A 2,874-nucleotide genomic window follows, 5' to 3' on the forward strand; every position below is an offset into this window, starting at 1 on the left:
GTTAAACATTGCGACGACTTTTATAGGCTTGTACGCGAATCCCGCATACTCACGCTTGATTATACGATGTTGCCTGCTGCGCCGCATGTTTCCACTTAAACGCACACGTGCATATGCATTTGTGTATTCGCATGCATCTGCAAGTCACGCACACCGTTGCGGGCGCGATGTTACTCTCGCTTGGACCAGGGCCGCCGGTTTTGGACGCGAGAAAAAAAAATTTACCTGCTCTTGGAGTCGTCAACACTGATCGCCATAGGATAGATGCATTAAATAATTTATTAAGCAATATTGTTGAATAATTTTATTATTTTCTGTTAGAAATAAAAATATTATTTTCCTTTTTTTTTTTTGCACAAGAGAAAGATGTAAGTATGGCCCTTGACAATTGGCTGTTGGCAATATCGAATGTTGGTGACAACGCATCTCACCTTTAAATCACGAGTTACTACAATCTCGATGTTTAATAGACATTATAATTTTGTTACTAAATGTAAAAGAAAGCATTGCGGAAGTATTAATCAATACGTGACATCTCTATAATTCATTTAAAAATAATCTTTAAAAAAAGATATTTTCATTTATAATTACTATATTTGTTATTAATATATATTTGAATCAAATGAATACAAATCTTGTCGATGAAGCAATCGCATCCATAATTATTTATGACATGTAATAAAAGTAATTTACGTAGATATTTTGATAGTTTCTCAGAGAATTAAAGATGGAATAATATTCATATCCCCCCCCCCCCTACGTTTAATTGTTTCACAAAGGGGCAAGCTCAAGGATATCGGTAATTTATGAAATCGCTAAAAGAGCACAACGCGCTAAATTATTTATCTGTGATATAAATTACAGTTTATACCGCGAATGCTGTCAGATAACTCTGATAAACAACCTCCGCCGCGATGGCGCTCGTAAAAGACACGATACACCTACGATACTGCTCGTGCACGAATTTGCGCGTCAAAGGTAAGAAATTAAGCGGAATTCTTATAAGCAATAGGCAATAAGCGCTGGCCGTGTCTTCTTAGTGTCGCACAGTTGATACTGAAAGAAGAAAATGTTCTTATCTCTTCCGGGCTGTTTCACGCAGCTTTGAATGCACGACCGTGAAAGAAAGCATGCAACGCTCTTTCCAATGCGACATTATTTTTAGTGTCCTCTCCGCGGAAATTAATTGGTCCAATTAATTAATCATAGAATTCGTCGCAACGATGAATTTCTATATTCGCGGATTCTCAGTTTCTGTTAATGCAAATTTATAAACTCTGTAACGCGGGGGAATATGGAGTTTGGACGTTGTTCCATCGCGATTACTTTATCGCGTCTCGAGATTCTGTAATTAGTAGCACCGTCTCGCGAGATACGTCAATCTCACACTGTGTTGACGGGAGTATCTAAATATACAACAATTGATGCTGATGCAAAATTATACAATCATATTGTGCAATCGATATCCAGAGAATAGACACATTAAAAGTTTCGATAATCAATCTATTAAATTAATCATATTGCGTATTTAAGAAAAAACGAGTATTTCCTTTATATACAGAGAGGAGAATATTATAATATATTAATATATATACAAGTGCACCGTACTATTTTTTTTTCAGTTTAGAATTAATAGCAATACATCGGAATTACTGTCTCATAATAATCCTTGAAAAAACCTTAGTTGCAAGAGTATTCCAAATGTTAGTCATCATCGATGATGTTCACTTTACAGGATGGAAGTATATAATAAATATCGAGGCAAGACTCTTTTTGCAACCACTCCTACTGATCTGTTGCGCTTATAAAAGTAAATCGAAAGTGGATCTTTTTTTGCCGAGCCTTTCTTATTTGAAAATGATGATGCCTTTGTATCATGCGATCCCAAAACGAATATTCGAAGTACTTTGCTAAGTCATGGCTAACGCATAAAAGCGTGAGCGGGATGCATCATGAGAATGGCCACTTTTTGCGCATCACTTTTAGAATAAAACGAGTAAACGAACGTTATTAACGAAAGGTTATTAGATCGCAACAATAACGCGCTGTAAAAATCTAAAACGCGGAAATGATTGCATTTTCCGCAATCGTATTTCATAGATGCAAGTAACAATCGACGCCTCCGGAAAGGAGCATTCTTGTGTCGCTTGTATATTGACGTTTTCAAACCGGCTTTATTGGGTCTTGATTCTGCTATAGTCGCGTCGTATCAAATTAATTGCAAGAAATCTCGCGATATCATTGCATTGAACCTGTTATACATTTTTACAGATACATCGTTGTTGTCCTCAACTCGATCACGCATTCATTTTTCTCTGTCCATTTCGCAAATCTACCATCACTTATCTTTGTGTCGCGTATGTACTTTATTACGCGTGTATTCCTCATATATCAAACTGTCAGTTGTTTTCGAATCCCGTTATGCTATGCGGCGGTTGATTTTACATAATAAACAGTATGCCGTTATAATGCAGCGGTTAGGTTACCATGTACGCGGAAGGTAAAATTTGATATACTTGTTGATTGAAAGAGTGCGTTTGCTTTATAGTTATTTCGTAACGATAACATCGTACTTGCATTAAGTTCTTCAGTTATCGCAAACAAAGCCCAAGTGGGTGAAGGAAAGATAAAAAAGCAGCATACAGCGCAGTGTATGATTACCTATATACTTATCCTTTTTACCATAGACATCAAAAACATCATATATATATTCAGTTATCGCCCACGTGGGTGAAGGAAAGATAAAAAAGCAGCATACAGCGCAGTGTATGATTACCTATATACTTATCCTTTTTACCATTTTTACCATAGACATCATATATATATATATATATATATATATATATATATATATAAAAACCCTTATATTACTAA

The sequence above is a fragment of the Formica exsecta genome, unplaced genomic scaffold (genome assembly GCF_003651465.1).
Source record: "Formica exsecta isolate Colony F162 unplaced genomic scaffold, ASM365146v1 scaffold2, whole genome shotgun sequence".
Taxonomy (NCBI): Eukaryota; Metazoa; Arthropoda; class Insecta; order Hymenoptera; family Formicidae; genus Formica; species Formica exsecta.